Source organism: Camelus ferus, chromosome 10, assembly GCF_009834535.1.
Source record: "Camelus ferus isolate YT-003-E chromosome 10, BCGSAC_Cfer_1.0, whole genome shotgun sequence".
Taxonomy (NCBI): domain Eukaryota; kingdom Metazoa; phylum Chordata; class Mammalia; order Artiodactyla; family Camelidae; genus Camelus; species Camelus ferus.
In genome coordinates this window covers 35050816-35070352 of record NC_045705.1, presented here as the reverse complement: position 1 = coordinate 35070352, position 19537 = coordinate 35050816, and the positions used below count along the sequence as shown (strand labels likewise).

Here is a 19537-nt window from a genome sequence, read left to right as displayed (position 1 = left end):
AGAGCTACTTCCCTTTGATCAGAGCCTCCAAAAGAAAGTCGGAGAAGAACTTGTACTTGTTCCCTATGTCAGTGTCAGATGTTTCCCCCACAGTAAAATGTGATCTTCCCTGCTCCCATCTCAGGGCATGTTGATTGAAACCCTGGCCTAGCACTTAGCACATTCTGCCGAGGAGCTGGTGGTGTCCATACCTCTCTCCTGCGAGATGCGGAGGACCTTGAGAGCAAGGAAAGACCAAGTCTGGTGCTCTTGTTTGTGCCACCTGTAGAGCATATGTGTAATAGATACCCACTGACTGTTGAGTTGAATTATATTAACCTCTTTAGGCTTTTCAGCTTGATAGTAAGAGGAAAATTCTTTTCTGACCAAGTCCCTAGTTTACTTCTGTGTTATGTGGACTTCCTCCCTTTTCTGTTTGCACCCAAGGAAGTGTGGTTTAAGGCAAGGTAAGAGTTAACTTTTTCTTTTTTTAACAAAGCAAAAGTAAGCAGGACTTGTGCATTACTTACTATGAAGCTGTGTTCTCTAATCATATCCATAGCTCTGAGGGTACAAGGTTGGTAGAGCAGTTGAGTGAGGATTAGATAAATTATTTTCGAAAAATATATTGTGAGCCATATATGTGTACATATACACACACAGATATATATACACATATATATGGATTTGCCTATTCACAGATAAATTTTTCTGTTCATACATGTATGGGGTACTGTTCTGAGCACTTCTTGTGTGTTATCTCATTTAATCTTCACAGCAGCCCTAAGAGATAAGCACTTCTATTTTCTCTATTTTATGGCTAAGGAAGTGGGGAATAGGGGATTTAGGAAGTGTGCTAAGTTTTCTCCATTAGAAAAGAAAGGAAACAGATTCTGACCCTGAGCAATCTGGCCTCTCTATACATATGTTCTTGTCAGACAAATGAGTTTGGATCCTGGCTCTACTGTTTAATAAGAATGTGACCTTGGACAAGTTATCTAATCTCTCTGAGCCTCCTTTCTACAAGGGGTAGCTGGCAGATTGTGGGTAAATTCTTCGTTCCATTTTAATTCCCTCTGCTGCTACTTTGTGGATATGTCTTTGCTAACATTACACAATCTGACAGTGGCAGGATACCAGAGTGATGGCAGATTTCAACCGACATTTTTTGGAGTTTGGTTGTGTAACAAGTATGCAATTCAACATGTCCTTTTCTGGCCATACTGACAACTTTGCTTTCTAAACTCACTGAGAGACCACTATTACTGTGAACTTAATTCTGATCAGCCCAGTGGGAAATACCGTGGTAATAGGAACTTGATGAGAGCTTGGGAATGTGATGGTCAGTTTAAGTTTGGTATCAGTGAAGAGAGAGAATAATGTACCGCAGACTTGAGGAATGCATATTTCAGAAATTGTATCTTAAAATTTTGACCAGTGCGAATCCATTTAGAGAAGACAACCAGGAGGGAACCGTGTGAAAAAAGGAGTAGCTGGGGCCTCAGAGCCTTTTGCTGTGAGGGAAAGATGAGAAAGTAGATTTACTTTCTTCCAGCTGTGATCTTTTTTATGCTTCAGTGTTTGGACCAGTGAATTCTGTATCTTATTCCTACTTAACACGGAAATGGTAGGATTCCCTACAACACTTGCTGCCTTTTCCAGAAGCTTGTTTCTAAAGTCAGACCAAAGTTACGTTAAGTGTAATTTTTTGAAAGACGTTAGTTTAGAGAATCTGAGAAGCACAATACTTTCACTGAGAATAGAAGAATCATGGCTCTTAACCACTAGTTTTGATCTCATACGATCCTATAATGTCTGCTGTGTGGATCCTGTAATTGCCTACTAATAACAATTCCTTGTAGCCACAGATAAAATACATGTTTTCTGCTCCCAGAACTATAGTGACGTTATTAAAATTAGAGGAACAGTATTTTCCAGTGCTTTGAGCTGTTAGAAAAATAGGCTTTGTTGTGGCTAAGTCTAAAGGAGGCCCCTGATTACCACTGACTGTGAAAAGAGAGGACCAAGCTGACTTCCATGCGTGGTGACTTAGCTTTATGCAGGGGGCTGTGCCGTACACCGAGACTTCCAGAATTGTTGTTCTTGTAAAGTCCATTAGGCCTAAAAATACAAGTGTCTCTGTTGTCAGTGGCACTAGAAAAAAAGGCATAACTTGAGTCTTCCCTTTTGTGGATCCAGGAGAGCTTTATTTTGGAATACGGAGGCCCCAGCAGAGCAGGGCTGAGGCAGTGCAGGCTTTCACTGAGTGCCTACAGAACGCTTCCCCTGGGGACGTAAAAGGCACGGCCCTTGTCCTCCAGCAGCCTGGATTAGAAGGAAATCGATCAATCAATCAATAGCTAATTGAGCTCCACTGAGAAGAGTGCTGCAACGCAGACATAAACAAAGTGCCGTGAGAGAGCAGAGGAGGGCACAACTAACTGAGTGAGAATTGTCAGAGAAGGCTTCAGTGACGTTTTGTATGCACTAGGTCGGGAAGGACCTGCAAAAGTTGGACTGGAAGGGGAGAGGAAAGATATTTCAGCCAGAGAAAACACTTTGTGAAACTGGCCCCTGACGTGCTGGAATGATCAGAATGGAGCAGATAGGAGGGAGGAGTGTGGGATTTAGATGGTAGATGGGGCCAAGTTTTAATGACTCTTACATGTTATGTTAAGGAGTTAGAGCTTTCACCCTCTAGGGGCCCAGGAACTGTGCAGGTGTGTGCGCAGCTTTTAATGGCCTGACCTGATGTGTGTGATACAGCAGTCTTTGGTTCTGTGATCAAATATTTGGGAAACATTCCATACTGTATTTCTCTTTTTTTGGAGATTCTATGTACATAACCACACTGAAGACTGAATTGATAAACCCATTGGACTTGTTTACATAAGGTCAAACATGTTCAAACATGGAACCCTTTTCATGTCTTCTTCCTTTTAGTATCAGGTTTAGGACATCTGATATAGGGAAAGGAAGCAGAGAAATAGCAGGTTTCTAGGAAAATAAAAGAAGAACCTTGCTCACCAATCTAGCAACCTTGAGGGTAATAAGGGAGGGATGGTTTAAGCCTCTCTTAACCTAAAGAGAATCCTGGACTGTATGTAAGGAAGTCTTGGTTCTTATTCTGGCTTTGCTGTTAAATATGCTGTGTGCCTTTGACCAATCCACTGTTTTGAAACTTATCTTCAAGACACCAATAATATTGCCTGACCACAAATTAATTGGATAGTGTGTTAAGCACTTTACATGCTCATTAAATCCAAAAATCAAAGTTAAAGTTAGATTCCCATTTCAGAGATAAGAAAACTGAGGAATTTAGAGATTAAAGAAACTATTCAAAGTCACCTATTAGTAAATGAAGGGTCTTAGATGAATGGGGGATGGGAAATTTTCAGTGGAAGAAAGAATTTAAGAAGTGAAAAGAGGGAGGCAATCTTCAAGGAACCACATATGTGATAATCTGGTGCGTAACCGATTTGAAAGAGTGGCCAGGAGACAAGAGTGGAAAACATAGGTTTAGATCAAGTTTTAGAGGACCTTTGAACGCTGTGTCTTATTTGCATTTTATCATCCCAATTTTCAAATGAGGCCTTAGGAATGTTATCATTCAGTGTTCCTTGAGTCTGAGGCGGTATGTATTTAAGTATATACTATTTATATACCACTAAGGAGAAAAATGCTTTATTGAAAGAGTGCCCTTAGACTTACTTGGACATGGATTTAGCGTGTCATTCTCTGGCATACACAAGAAGGAAACTATAAGCGAAGTACATTGGTAAAGGATTCCTAAAACTTCCTGATATTCAGTTCCAGCTTTGAATCACCTTTTGACTCATTATCTGTATTTTCTGACCCAGCAACTCCTTTGTGTCATCAAGAGCATTGACGGTACAACATTCCTTAAAAATGTTTCATCATTGTCTTCAGAATTTTCTCCCAAGTCACTGACACAGATGCAGCAGTTTTCAATGCTAGCACTTCCTTGATCTTACCTGGGGATCTCAACAAAGTCATCTTACACCTGCTGAGATTCATATTTCTCCCTGAAATGGACCTTGCATTGTTTGTTCAGGGTTGTACTGACTGGTCCAGTCACACCACCAGAAATGACAACCAAGTAAACCTTTGTTGACAGCTATGTCCTGACTGCAGCTTGACTGTAATAAACATTCTGATTTTGATGTTAAAGTGTTCAAGAAAAAAAGAAAAGGACTTTAGAATTACCGAAATACAGTAGCTTATTGAAGGTCAGACAGTGGTAGAAGTAGCAGGACCAGTGTTCAGAAATAAGGAATATGCCTCCTGGAGTCAGACTGCATGGGTTCCAGTCCCAGACCCTCCACTTACAAACTCTGTGACCTTGGACAAGTATCTTTACCTCTCTGAGTTTATTTCCTCATCTGTAAAATTGAGATAGTAATGCCTGCCCTATGCAGTTATTGAGAAAGTGACTGCAAAGTGCCTGGAATAGTGCCTGGCATTTAGTAAGCACTCCGCCTATATTGTCCTCTCTTAGTCATATTTTCGACAGGAGGAATCAACATTTATAGTGCACTCCAGTGTATCTTCACTGCTTACTCCTTGGGCCTGCTTAATAGAAGGAGAAACTTGAGACTCAGAGACCAGCTCCATTACAGCCTCACGGCCAGTCAGTGACAGACCTGGAACTTGGCACTTCTGGTTTTGTTAATGTTCTTTCTATTGTTCCTCACTGTCTCCCCTCCTACTGGTTATAGCCCAAACACAGATGCAGGGTTGTGGATTGTGCTTTGCAGGGCTAGCCCATGGTCAGAGTGAATGGTGGTCTCACGAAAAAAAAAAAATTCACTCTTGCCCCTTCCCTTGCAGTCTTGGAGGAGTTCGCATCTTTGGTTGCCAGACAGGGGTGTTTATATTTTAGATATGTCCAGACGCCATAGAGCATCAGAACAATTCCGTCCCCAGTGCTGTCTAAGACGGGGCTTGCTTTGTGTTCTTGAGGATCACTAGTTTTCTGAAATGAGGTCAGGGCACAGGCATTATTCACCTCATGTGAATGTCTGCTAATGTTAAAAATATAGCAGGGAAGCTGGATCTGGAGCCTGTGACCTGAGGAATGGGGCAGAACAGGTCCTGTCTCCTCCCTGAAGAGGCCACTGGAGCTTGCTCTTTGCCTAAGAGCTCCTGGGTCACCTGTCTCCAGTTGTGCTAGCTGACTGTTCATCATCGACTTTTGTCTAAGTAGAGAGAGAGGGAAGGAGGGAAGAAGTCAAGACAAAAGTCGCAGGAAAAGCAAGGTGCATGGAAGAGGATCTTCTCCCCTGCTGCTTACCCCCAGGCTCAGCTCTCCCAAGAATGAGCTTTTCCAGAGCAGGCTGATTCCCCTGCCCTCTTTCCTTTTCCCTGCATCCTTGGGGCATGGCTTATAATTAATTATCTTGGAACCACCTCTTTCTCCATTTGTTACATTTGGCTCTTCATGTCTTGTCTTTAACCAGGACCCAAGGTCATTAGACTATACTTAGTTGCCTGACATAGAGATAGAACACACAGGTTAACACAGGACACCAGGGCCCACCTGAGGCTCTAAAAGTTACATTCCTCAGTGGCAACAAATGAGAAGTAACACAGGGACATTTGAGTCTGAAATATAGATTTTTGGTTAGAACCAGAAGGCCAGACAAAGGCAAGAAACAAGACACCTTGGCTTCACCGGTCAGAGCTAAGCCCAGAGACAAGGTAGTCCTGATCTGAGGTCCCACAGCACGTAGCATTTCTCTCCAAGTTGCATTCCTCAGCAGAATCTCTCAGAAATCTGCATGCATCTTCTGCATATAGCCAGGTGCTTTTCTAGGAAGGCAGAGGCTATTCCTGGACAAATGATTATATTTAGCTTAACTTGATGTCATGCGTGGTTGTGGCTGCAGGACTGCGTTTTGGAGCCTGACCTACCTGATTTGAATCCTCTCTCTTCTGCCTAATAGCTGTGCATCTTAGGCAGATGTGCTTAGTCTTTTAAGCCTCACTTTCCATGTCTACAAAATGGGGAGAAAAATAATACCTACCACGGGACAGTCGTATTAAGAAAAGATACAGTGTAAAGTCAGTATAAGGCCTTTAGCTCAGTCTCTGACATACATAGTAGCAATCAGAGAAACTGCTTGCTGTGACCTGTCCTGCCTCCCAGATTCGGCTGCAAACCACACTGCCCCATCTTGCACTACTATTCAGCCGTACACCACAGTGGCCTCTTTTCTCTTCTCTGAAAGAGCCAAGTTCTTCCCCACTTCAGGGCCTTTGCACTTGCTTTTCCCTCTGCCTGGGATATCTCACCCTCCACCTGTCTGGCTCCTTCTCACCCTCCTGGTGTCAGCTAGTATCTTAAAGGACCATAGCCAGGTGGTTAAGAACGTGGACTCTGGACTCACATCTTGGCTCTACCACCTACTGGTTCTGTGACCTCGGGGTAGTTACTTCTCTGTATCCCAACTTCTTTAACTATACAATGGAGAAATAGTATTTCATTAGGTTGTTGTGAGGATTAAATGAGTTACTATATGTAAAACACTTAGAATGGTTAAGTTCTGTAGAAGTGATTGCTATTATAAAATGTCATTACCTCAAAGAGACCCTCCTTGACCAGTTTATCTAGAGTTTCCCCCAGACCCCTGTAATTATTTGTTGTGATTACTGACATATTTGGGTACATTTGTGGGCATCTTATTTCATCCTGCTTTCTTTCCCCCTCCCTTCCATTGGATTGATCTGGTTTCCTTCATTTCGCTCTCTCTTCCTGCCATGCTTTGGAATTCACACATCCTATTTCTATTATTTTAATGATTTTCATTGCATTTTTTATACAGTTTCCTTACTTGAAATCTAAATTAAGACTCCCTCCTCTCCTTAAAATTGAGGATTCTTAGAAATTTCTGCTTTTAATTCTGCTTGCCCCCTCCACTTTCATCTTTATTGTTGTCTAGCCTTTTGACTCTAACTTGTCCTCCACTCCCCAAATTAGTTATCGTTATTATCTTACACTGCCAGTGCCTAGATACTCACTGTCACCGATCTCTTTCACTATATTAGATATACGTGTTGGCTAGAAGGGTAAATCACCGTAGGAGTGGAAGATAACTACTAGGAATTCAGTATAGCCTAGCAAAATGTCTGCAATAACTGCCACTAATGAGGACATCATAAAACATATCTGTTTGTCACTTAGTGTTTAAGTGCTGCCTTATACCTGATCATGTTAAATTAACTCAGTAATCAGTTACGTCCCCACTGTGTTTACAGCCTCAATGGTAGGTACTAGAGTTGCAGCAGAGTAAAAGAAGTTCCCTGCCTTTGAAGAAGGTACTTCATACCTGAATAATAAAAACTAGTACTTACTCATGAAAAAATATCTAGTAAATACCTACTATATATGAAGCAATATCCTAGACACTGGGCATGAAACTAAATAAGAGAGACAAGGTGCCTGATACTGGCACTTACATTTGTGCGGTGAGGGGTGGGAGGAGGGTATGCAGTGAAGGCAAAATTAAAGCACAGAAGGGTCGTAGGGAATGTGTGTGTATGGGGTACAGGTTTAAGTAAGATAGAGAAAGCCTCTGACTGAGAAATGGACATTTGAGCAAAACCTGAAAGGAGGTGAGGGAAGAAACCATGCAGTTACCTGGAACAGGGATTTCAGGAAGAAGAAACTGCAAGGGCAAAGCCTCTGTGTTCAAAGAGCATCTGGAGATGCCCCAGTAAGGAGACTGTGGTAGGAGATAGAGTCAGAGGGGTGACGGAGGGATAGAAAACCTGAGCCTTGGTGAGGAATTTCATAGTAAGTGAGTGAGGGAAGACTGAAACAAGCATCATGAAGGAATTAAGTGGTTAGGTGATGGATTAAAATATGGTTCGAGTGCCTCAAGCAATTTTTCTTCATACTGTTATTATGTATGTCTAGATTGAGGATGATTTATGTGTGCTAAACAAAATACGTAAAAACAGTTGTTTGAAGTCACTCTTAAAATAAAGGAAAGACATGAAAGGTGGGTGAGAGCCACCATTATGTGGCTTTTCTTCGGAAGGTGTTATTCCCCCATATGCACAAGGCAGAGTAGCCAGAACTCAAATAGAAAGCTGTACTCTTGGCCTGTAGAATTTGGGATTGACAAAAATGACTAGAAATTGAAAGGAAAATTCCTGGAAGAGGGGAGCAACAGAGTCTATGTATAAACACCCCTCAAATATTTGGTTGACCTTTGAATTGTACTTGAAGAGTAAGACTTTCAGGACCCAGGGAGGAAACAAGAGCTGGAAGGCTGAAATTGCTGGTCTGAAACATCAGCTGCTGCCCAGCACAGGGGAAGTAAGATTTCATACATAGTTAGAGACCTGCCAGTTTGTGAGGGGTGGTGGGTATGGTAAAGACCTCAAGCTTTTCATTGAAACCCTAGAAGGGCTGCAATTTAGAATTGAAGATTAAACCCCCAGGCACAGGGCATTACCCTAGGGCTAAGTGCAGTACCAAAGTAGGCCTGTCCCAACAAAACATAAAATAAAGCCTCTATAAGTTCAAGGGTATCCTTCAGTAATTTAACTGCCTGCTGAAACAAAAATCACTCTTCAGAGAAAGATAATGGAATCAAGAATCTCCTCAAAATATCACAACCATAATTTTTTAAAAATTTACTTAACATGTGAAGAAACTGGAAAATGTCCATACTCAAGAGAAGAAACAGTTTTATAGATGACTGACCTGGGTATTGGAATTAGCAGACAAAAGCTTTAAAGAAACTATGGTAACTATGTTGGTATCCATAGCAAAAAATTTACATAGTAGGTGAATAGATGGCAAATTTCGGTAGAGATTTGGAAATTATGGGGGGGACAACACAAATGCAATTTCTGGAACCAAAAATATGAGATTAAAAAATAAATTGGTGGAATTAACAGAACATAGAAGAAAAAAAGAAGACAAGACCAGGGAACAGGAGAAAGATCAAGAGAAATTATTCAAACCAAAGCACAGAAAAAAAGATTGAAAAGAAAATGAATAGAAAGCTCAGTGACTTGTGGGATGGTATCAAGAAAACTCACACATGTATAATTGGAGTTCTAGCAGAAGAAGAAGCAGGGTGGGGAGAGAGAGGAGAAAAGGGGATAGTAGGACAGAAAATATTTTGGAAGGAATACTAGCTGAAATTTTGCCACATTTTATCATAAGCAGCAGCCCACAGATCCTGGAAGCTCATCTAATTCCAAGCAGTACAAACACAAAGAAGAACACACCTAGGCACATCATGGTCAAACTGCTAGAAACAAAGATAAAGAAAAAGATCTGAAAAGCAGCCAGAAGGAAAAACACGTGTACACACGCATTACCAGAATGGCAGCCAGCTTTTACGAGAAACAGTGGAGGCCAGAAGGTAATGTGATGACATCTCTGCAGACCTGAACAAAGAAAACCACATCCTAGATTCTATATCCAGTGAAATTTCATGTATATATAGGCAAAATAAAGACATTGTCAGGTTAAAAACAAAAACAAAGTTTGGTACCAGATGACTCACAGTATAAGAAATGCTAAACGAAATAATTCATATAGGGAATTGATACCAGATGGAAAGTTAATTCTATAGGAAGGGAGGAAGGGTGGGCATAGGAAATGATAAATACGTGACTAAATCTAAAAAAAATTTTCTTTCTTTCTTTGCATTATTATTTAAACTGATATAATATTAATTCAAGACATACCATAATGAGTTTAGGATATATATTATAACCTCCAAAACAAGCACTGAAAAGGAGCAGAGGGAGAGAGAAAGAAAGGGGTTAAAAGCCAAAAAAGAAACAAAAAACAAAAAAACTTGAATAACTAAAAGAAAATAGAAATGAGAAACAAACAGAAATAAAGTCTACTAAAATCCAATTATATCAATAAATATATTGAATATAAATGAACTGAACACTGAGAGATTGTCACATTGGATAAAAATGCAAGACTCAACTATAGTTGTATCCCTCAATGTAAATAAAAAAAGGCTTGTGTAAGAATGTTTATAGCAGCTTTATTCATAACTGCCAAAAACTGGAAACACCCAAATGGCACTGTGTTCCACAACTGCAGAATTCATATTCTTTTCAAATACTCAAGTTCAGGTAATACGTGTGAATCACAGCTAAACTTCAATCACCTGTTGAGACTAATGAGGTGGATTGCGGCCCCCTCGTTTCGTAAGTTAGGAAATGAGGCTTCAGGGGAGGACTGATCTTGTTCAGAGATGGCAGTCATGATGTGAGGTGGGACACCTCTCACCTTGAAGGTCAACAGTGGACCTCTGTTCAGCTTTTCAGACCCAGGTTCCGTCTCCTCCAGATCTCAAAGTGAGTTCATTTGAGTACTGCACCTAGAAGCCACGTCTCCTGAATCCCAGTCAAGAGCTAGAAGTCTATATCATCTTCTCATTAAATTCTATCAGAAACTTCTCTAAAAAATCCATTTGCTCACTGTTTTCAGTCCAACCAGTGGGAAATCTGTTTTGTTGATCAAGTGGGTAATAAAACCCTTTCCTAAAGGAAAGCCTTACCTTTCTTATTTTCCGATTATTTCAGGTTTATGCTTGCTAAAGAGGAAGCCAAGACAAGGAGACAGCCAACGACATTTTCATTGAGTCAAGTGGGACATGCTTTTAATCAGGTCTTTAGTGTTAGAGCTTCTAGAAAGTGTCTTGAGATCTCTTAATAATCTTACCAAATCAGCATTTCAATTTGGTACACATGAGTGTTTACAGAGTCTAGACAGTCACTGATAAATGAACTAGCTTCCCTGGGGAGGATAGCTGAAGCCTCTGAAGGAAGACAGTCCTAAGTTAGACTGAAGAAGTATGAGATCACAATAGAAAGTAATGTGAGCAGAAGGAGTTATTGATCAGATGCTTCAGAAATCTTAGTAATCTTAAGGACTTGTTTATTCTGGTTTTCCTTTTGAGGATGTCGTGAACCCTTGCTGATTGCTTCCCCTGAGTCCATTTCCCCCTTTCTCCATCCTAGCAGTGCCTAAATTTCTGTTAAGACATCTGTGTGGTTCTGGGGTTGCCGGCTCCATCCACCCTTAAGTTTTGGCCAGTCAGCAAGTTCCATGCCCCTGGCCACTGTGATTATTTTGGGTCGAGCATGTGACCTACGAGGTGCAGTCTGAGTAAACTGTAGTTGGTGTGGGGTGTGGGTGTGATTTGGTGGCAGGAAGTGACTGCCAATCCCGTACTATGACCCTAGGCTTATAAAGGGGTTCACACTGTTGTAAGATAGGCAGCTGGAGTGAAGATGGAGAAAGAACCAGTGACCTCCTGTCGGAGCTGCTGTGATGATGGAATGGGAGCTCGAAAAGCACCTTGCAGAAAGTTTGGCATAAAATATAAATTCATGTTTTAAGGGTTTTTTTGCATTATCAATGATAAAAACTACCTCAGACAAACTTAAGCAAAAAAAAAAAAAAAAGAAGGAAAGAAAAGAAATGTACTGGAAATGTTCTAAGGAAGCTCAGAAGATTGAAGGAAATGTTCTAGATACCTGGGCAGCTCTGGGGGCTTGGGACACCAGAATCATTTCAGTGCCTCCAGGGCTCTCCTTGTGTCTTAAGACTGCTTGTTGATGGTTGAATTTATTTCCTCTAGGTGATAGGAAAGAAGGTCACCACAGCCTCCAGTCCTCTCGTCTCTGTGACCTAAAAGTCATGGTCCCTATTCCAAATTGAAAAACCCTGGGGGAAGGAACCTGACAGCTTGGATTACATAGTTCCACCTCTAGACCAAGGGCTGTGTCCAGGGATTGGAGAACTTGGTAGGTCAGACCAGGGCCACATGTTCTCCATCTGACACTCCCCTGATAGGTGGGGAGGGGTAAGAGTGGCAGCCCCACCCAGAATCATGTTTGCATTGCATGAAGAACAATTTTCCCCAAATGGTGCTGAACAGTAAAACAAGTGGCCATAGTTAATCAATATTGGGATGTATGCATTTAGCTTTCAAAGAAGCAAACCCGTTTTAGTATGATAATCTAAGGCAGAAATACACTAATTATGATCCAGGGGGCACAGTTCTAAGGGGGAAACAGTCTCCCTGCCTGTCTGGTCCTGTTCACACACCTACTATTAACATTTCCCCCATGTGTTCCCTTACAATACCTACACACTGATCTTTTAAACACATGAGTTTGAATAAGCTTCCCGTTGTCAGATCTGTCAGACTGGGGGTGACTGTGAGTCTGGAGTGCACAAAAGTTACTTCCTCCAAGGTAGCGAAGGTGATTGCACAGAAGGGTGACGTAAGGAGTCTGAACATATGTGGTAGGAGAGTCTGTGTATGTGGCTTCAGAATGAAATACATTTTCCTCAGTGAAGAGCTAGGACAGCCTGGCAGGGTTTCAGAGTTGCAAAGCCCCCAGAGATACTGTGAAGAGCACTGTGTGTGCTGCATCAGTCACTGAGTCACAGAGGGATATGGAAGGACACAGTGCTCTTACTGGCTGTAGAAGCTTCACAGGTTTGGGGGTGACCAAGGTCTAGGGCCCTTTCTCTGCCTCTCTCTCTAGCTCAGATTAGTTCCTGATTCTAGGATTGGATCTGAAACTCATTTGTAATTGACATATCTCAAGATTTTGTCTCTGCATCAGTGGCCACGTTTGGAATGATACTTCCATACGCTATTAAGCTATTTAGTGATTGATGGTCTGCTTATGCATCTGTCCTTGTAATTTTACCATATATTTGCTTTACAGTAAGTGCTTTTTCCATATTAAGCGTTTTACAACAAAAACAATCCCCATGTCAGTGAGGCTGAAAAGATATTTTCAGAAGCAAACCTTGAATTTTTCAAACTGTATCTGGATCCAAAGACAAAAGTCAGACTACTTCAAAGCCAAAATGAATACCAGCAGCCTTTAATTTCAAAAGGTTAATATGACGGATGAGAATAGTTTGTAATAGTTGTTTAATTCAAATACCTTAATATTGGAAAGTGTGTGGTTTATGGTCTTCCCTTTGTTACGCATGTCCCTGTGCGTGAAATAGAATTTTCATCACATGTTGCAACTAACACAATGTCTGAATAGACTTGATCCATTCTTGGTTTGAGATCCAGCTTAGCAACTGCATTCTGGCATGTGTTCCCCTCCCCACTCCTCTGCCTGTTGTATGCATGGAATTAATAAATCCCCAGCACGTTCTTTCTCAGTTCCTTGGTCCCTGATATGTCTGCCCACCCACTTGGAGTAATGGGTCTCACTGTCATACTTCTGTAGAACTGTGTGTATCCTCGCATTATGGTACTTACCATACTGTATTATTACTACGTACGATCTGTCTCCAACTCCAAGAGAATATCAAAACCTGGAAGATAGGGATATTCTTATCCATCTTTGTATTTTTAGCGTTCAGCATAATGCCTAGCAGATAATGGGCTTACAGTAAAATTTGAAAGAATCATCATTTTATACATTAAGAAATGGATGATTCGTGAGGTATAATAACTTGACTGCGTATCTATTCAGTGGCAGACCTGGGTCTAGAACCTAGGACTTCAGGTCTCCCCCACCGCCAAGTCTTTCCATTGTACTATGTGCTTGTCAACATGGACGGTAAGGTCCTACACAGACATAATTTTATAATGAGTTCAGAAATGGCACAACAAAAGACAAACCTCTGATATAGACAAGATGGCGTGGTAGACCCTGGTCTTTAAAATTTTGCTTTTCTTTGAGAGTGGATGACGAGGTCATGAGATCACAGAGAACCTTTGACCTTTTTTTGTTTCATGACTTAGGCCCCCTATTTTGATTAGAGGGAGTCAACCACCTGGCAGCTTTAGATCTGGCTCTGTGTATAGTGTGTATAACAGAAAAAAGTTTTTCACATCGGTATCGACTGTTACCGCCGACCCCCAACTTTCTCCCTGGCTTCTCAGGTGGACAGATTCTTGCTTTCTGGGTCTTCTCCCAGGACTCCACTTTGTTCTAATAAGCTGAATGGAGTGAAAATGTAAAAATCAGGAAGACACTGAATCTCCATTAAAAAGAAATGAAAGATGAAAGTGTGAACTCAAAACCGGGTTTGGAAGGTTGGTGAGTGTGAGACCCTGAACAATTGTAGTAACTGATGCAGTGAAGATAAAAAGTGTGGGTTATGACTTTGACTGCTTTTAATACCCATTGAGAAATGCAAGTAAAAACTGGAAGTCTTTTTTTCTTTAACCTTTGATTGCTAGAATGTCTTTAAATGCCATTCTGCCCAGGACTAAGGCACTTATATTGGGTGTATTCGAGTTACACATACCATGTCTCTCCATTTTAGCTGGCATTTTGTCCCTTTCTTTGCTTAAGAGTTTCTTTGAGCAGGGAGCTGAAAAATGAGGAATTCTTACGTTCTTTTTTAAGAGTTTTTTATTTAGGAGGTAGAGTTGGCCTAGGGAATAACACAATTTAAGTACCCACTGTTGAACCTTAAGGGGCCGGTCAAATTTATTTGAAATAGTGTTTTTGTTCGTTTGTTTGTTGTTGTTGTTTTTACCATATTGTCAACTAATACTTGGATGTCTTTCTTACCAATGGCCTTTGTGGTTGCAGCCGCAACCCGCATCTGTCGCAGCAGTCCCGGAAGTGCTTGCTCTCTCCGCACCTCCATAGGTGTCCCTGGCAGGTCTAAAGAAAAGGCGGGAGGCTGAGAGCTGAAAGAGAGGGGCTAGTGTGGAAGCACTTTGTCTACAGAAGATGGCATTTTGTGCAAAGCCTGACCCAGAGCTGACATGTAGCGCGAGTGTGTTGAGTGAGAAGAGGAGGTAGAAACCTCTTCTTTGCTACTCCACCGACCAACCAACAAAAAACGCCATTTTGTTGCAACTTGGAACATTTGCTAAAGAGTTGCTCAGATACCCGTAACTGGTGATTTTCCTGTGTATGTTGCCCACGCTGTGGACCAGCATTCAGTAAGTTAGAACTGTTTGGTTGCTAGTAAGAGAACCCTGGCTCTAGCAGCCTAACCATACAAGGGTTATCCTTTCAGGTAAGGGAAATTCAGAGATTAGAATCCAGGGCTGGCAAAATGGACCCATGGAGTCTTCAGGGACCTAGGCTCCTTCTGTCTCTGCTGCCGGTGACTTTCATCCCTAAACAGCTGGGAAAGCTCTTCTCTTTCTGCTGCTACCTGAAATGGAGACGTCACGGTGGTGCTCCAAAAGTCAGCTTGTACCAAAAGGTCCAACACACGGAGTGAACTCCTGCTGACTCTGCCCTTTTGCTGCTCTCTGTATAATCTTCAGTGACAACACTAGCAATGAAGGTAATCAATATTCTGGAAGATCCCAGTAGTGTTTCAAAGTAGTTTCTTTTTCCTAGAAAGGAAAATAGGCCATTTATTCTCTCTGACTGCAAGTTTTCAGAAAAGAAAGAACGTAGAAGGATGCTGTTCGTATTGCTCAAGTGTCCTCCCCTTGGAGCCTCTGTGGGATGTGTATCTGTCAAATGAGTGAGAGAACCTTCTAGGCTAGTGGAAAGAAACTGTCACCAATACAGCTGCATACACCACTCCCTCACCTGGGCTCACAGGGTGTCTCTCCTGCAGAAAAGTACTTCAGAGATTCGGAAAAGGATGAGACCTTTTAGGAGCTGTGGGACTAAGCAGCCTTGGTCAGGGCAAGAGTGTAGGCAGGAGGCTGAGAGTGCCCTAAGGCATAGATTGACACCATGCCAGGCAGAGTTTGTATTATGCAATTTCAATCCTTACAATAACCTTATTAAATACAGTAGGATCCTAATTTTATGTTTAAGGGAACTGAAGTGTCAGAGACTGTGTGTCACTTACCCAGATGTCACCCTTGTGGGAATGCCAGCTGGGATTTGCATGCAAATTTGCCTAACTTCAAAGCCTTTGATTTTTTTTTTCTACCTTTCTAGCCAGAACAGATGTCAGACTATGTTTAAGAAGTCTCATGGGTCCTTCAAGTGACTTTACTAATAGATATATGAAAATGTATCTCCCTTAAGAATTGGTGTGTGGAGTTCTGGCTCATTCAGCAACCATGTGCTCAGCCCCAAATGTGAGCATAGATAGCTGTGCTAGGCCCCAAAAGGGGACGCGAGAGAATCAAATAGTAACTTCCTCCCTAAGGAGTGATCATAAGTATAAATAACACTAAGCAGAATGATGTTAGTAGTGTGATCTGAGGTCTCCTGGAGAAGGGATCCAATGAGGCAAGGAAAAGAATCAGCCTCTCTTACGTAAGAGGCAGAGCCATGTCCGTCAGAGCCGAACATCTGCTTTAGCCACCTGAGCCCGTTTAATCTTCACAATAACCATGTAATATCCTGATCATACGGATGAGCAACCCACCCAAAGTTTCCCAGCAAGTACTAGGTGGATAGGATTGTCTGTCTCCAAGTCCTTGCTCTTTCCATTAGGCCACTGAGTATAGACTAAGTACAGTTTCTTCTGATGTTTAAAAATATATGTCTATAATGCAAGTGTAAGTGGGGCAAGTCCATTCTGTACCCAAGTGTATGAGTTGTACGGGACTCCATTTATGTACCTGCGCAGATTCCCTTGGTTCTACCTGCCTCCCTAGTAGACTTGCACAAGTCTCAGCTGCCGCTGCTTTTGCCTCATCTCCTCATTTCCTAGCACTGCTGGACGTCTCAGCCTCCCTGGATGAGGGTTGGGCTCTGGTAGGTCTCTGTTGTGCCCACTGTGGAGAGAGCCACGGCCACTCAGAGGCCTTAAACTCCATCTGACCAGACCCAGGAAGGCTCTGGCTCCTCTGATCTCTTCCAGATTCAGATGTAGGGTGTGTTCTTCCCCAGAGACTGCCAGAGGAGCTGGGTAGCACAGCCTGGATGTGGGGGGTTGGGGGGGCAGTTAACACCTCTGCTGGGGAAGGAAAGGAACCAGCAGATAAACTGCTTGCTGTCTGCCTTTCTCCTCCCATTCCCCCTACCCCCACTCACATACACTCTTCTTAGATACAGTAGTTCTGTATCTTCCGTCCTGAAACATTCTGAATGATCATGCAATTGGCTGTGTTTTCATGTTAAACTGTAGCCAGTTTGTTAATGCACAGCCTTGTGTTTGCTTTCCTTCCTACCCTGCCTCACTAATCTTTTTCCCCTCCCTCTGCTCTGAGATTTCAACACCTGATAAGCCCCAGGTTCTATTTTCTGAGGAACCTGGACAGGGTAGTATTCGGTGAAAAATACATATCTTTCTCACTACTAACCTTTGCCCAGTTTACCCTGTCTTGCTCCTTGTTACATTTCACTTAACAGTAAGATAATATGTAATATTTGAGTGCTTATGTGCCAGACACTGTTGTAAGTTCTTATGATTAATATGCACCACGACCCTATGAGATAAAATAAACCATGGAGATATTTCCATATCAACATACACCGATCAATTGCATTTGTTTTATTTTTTGAAGGAATGGTTATCACTTTTGTTTAAACGGTGCATGTTAAATTTAAAAATGCTGAAAAATTCAATGAAGCAAAAATATATACATATATATGTACACACACACTTCGTTTTTTCCTATACATACATAACTGTAATAAAGGTTAATTTATAAATTTGGCACAGTAAGAGATTAACAAAATAACTAATAATAAGATAGAACAATTATAATAATATACTATAATTTATGTGACTGTGGTCTTTCAAAATATCTTCTTGTACTGTACTCACCCTTGTTCTTATGTCTGATGTGAGATGATAGAATGCCTGCACGATGAGATCAAGTGAGGTGAGTGACACAGGCATTCTGACATAGCATTAGGCTCCTATTGACCTTATGACGATACGTCAGGAGAATCATTTGCTTCGGGGGGTCCTGAATCATCAAGCCATGATGATGTCAATGTTTGGATGTCAGGAGCAGACGATGTTGATGGTTGCAGATTCCAGGCAGGACGGAGCATGATGGTGTGAGATTTCATCACGCTCCTCAGAATGGTGCACAATTTAAAACTTATAAGTTGTTTATTTCTGGGATTTTCCATTTAGTATTTCTGGACCACAGTTGACTGCAGATAACTGAAACTGTGGAAAGTGAAACCAGAGGTAAAGGGGTGAGGGGTGGACTACTGTAGTCATATTTATTGAAATACCAGCTTCTATTAGAGTCCATTGTTGCTTCTCTTACTTATTTTGTACAAATTGGAACTCTTCCAGAAATAGGGTAACATTCCCCTTGACCCTTGAGGCATGGCATATGGCTTAGCATTGTAATTTTTATTTTTGACTTTTCTCCCTTATTGGATGGTAAACTCATTGGTATCAGAGACATGCCTTGCAATGTTTTGTATCTTTAATAATATCTTGCACACAATAGATGCTTAAATATTTCTTGGATGATCGACAGAATTTTAAAATTTCTCATAAAAAAAACTTTGTGAAGAAAGGCAGGGAGATGTTAATGAATATGATATGGTGGGGGATTATGAGAAGGTCCCATATGAGTTTCTTCTACAACTGTATTTTCTCCATACCCTCACCCTCAGTTTTACTATTCTGTTTACCATCGATGACCATAGAAGGTTTTTGATAATCAGCAACCCTATTCTTTAGTAGCAAGATAAATTACTCCCTATGCCTCACTTTGTGCTACTTTTTCTTAGTACTTTCCATATTCTTTCCATATTCTTTTGGAGACCTTATCTGTGATTTCCACAAAGGTAAGAATTCTGTTTGATTTGTTTTTGTGTCTCTAACAGCTAATATCTGTGTTACAATATCTGTGCACCAAATCTATATGAGCACTGTTCTAGGAACTCCATAAATGTTTGAATTTGAATTTGTATTATCATTTGTATTAAAGCTTTTATACCACTTGATAGTTTAGAAAACATTTTTATATTCCTTGCCTCATTTGATCTTGAAATCAACTCTGAGAGTTGATAAAAATCAAACCCAGAGAAACTATGACTGGTGTAGAGTCACACGGCAGTTAATGACTGTTTGCTAGTTAGTGGCTGAACATTCACTAAATGATGCCTAGATAGGGAGAAATAGAATTGTGGGGGACTTGTCATTCTTGGCTGAGCAATTTGGACCTGTGTCTTGAAACAAGAAGAGAGAGGAAAATGTTTCTTGATAACTTATTTTTAGATGAGGGTTCATGTCCCTCCGAATCTTTATCCCCTCAATCTGGACGACAATAGCATTCCTTAGGGGAGTGAGAAGGGTGATGAGCAGCCATTAGTTTGCTTGCCTCACCCAGATTCCATTCCTACCTCCCAGAATTTTCCCTGTTTCCACCCAGCTCTTCAGTAACAATCAGCCCCAGTCTTTGGCTGGACTTGACTCTTTGGACTAAGGAATACCCCTCCCTTCTCTGTCTTCCTCCTTAGGGCTTTGGATAGGAGCCCTTTAATTGCTGTTGACTAAAGGACTGGAGGCCAGCCCCTGCATACCGGGAATGCCAGTGGCTTTGTTAGCTGAGGAGGGCACTGCATTAGCACTGCCCTCTAAATCCCGGAGCAGGTGGAGGAAATCTAATTAGCACTTAGTAAGCCAGGGCCCCTCGGGGAATTTCTGATA

General features: G+C 41.5%; 1 protein-coding gene and 1 long non-coding RNA gene across 3 annotated transcripts in view; one reads left to right on the top strand and one right to left on the bottom strand.

Moving 5' to 3' along the window:
• Positions 1–19537, top strand: part of GAB2 (GRB2 associated binding protein 2) — a 150029-nt gene that overhangs the window by 19194 nt on the left and 111298 nt on the right. The window lies entirely within an intron of this gene.
• On the bottom strand, positions 99–10243 carry LOC116666393. Its single transcript, XR_004323215.1, has 3 exons — positions 10162–10243; positions 1782–1785; positions 99–109 (listed from the first exon to the last, which is right to left on the bottom strand). It is a non-coding gene; the product is annotated as an uncharacterized LOC116666393 (long non-coding RNA).